Source organism: Anguilla anguilla, chromosome 8 (assembly GCF_013347855.1).
Source record: "Anguilla anguilla isolate fAngAng1 chromosome 8, fAngAng1.pri, whole genome shotgun sequence".
NCBI lineage: Eukaryota > Metazoa > Chordata > Actinopteri > Anguilliformes > Anguillidae > Anguilla > Anguilla anguilla.
This window is the reverse complement of record NC_049208.1, coordinates 47,891,930-47,892,179: the sequence shown is the minus strand read 5'-3', so window position 1 is coordinate 47,892,179 and position 250 is coordinate 47,891,930.

Here is a 250-nt window from a genome sequence, read left to right as displayed (position 1 = left end):
AACTTGAAAATGTTCTCACAATGTTAACAAAACTTTCCAGTAGCATTGTGGGGACATTTTGTGCTAGCCGGGTTGAGCTTTGGCCCATGTGAAATCAAATCTCCAAAATTGGATTTGACGCGGCTGCTAAGGATTTTTTATTTATTTCGATGTTCTATTCGGCTGAAAGCTGAGATGGGAACGACTGCTCACTATGATTCTGCGAACTAAAGTTGACACCCCAAATTTAAAAGATTCAACTACCTGAAGC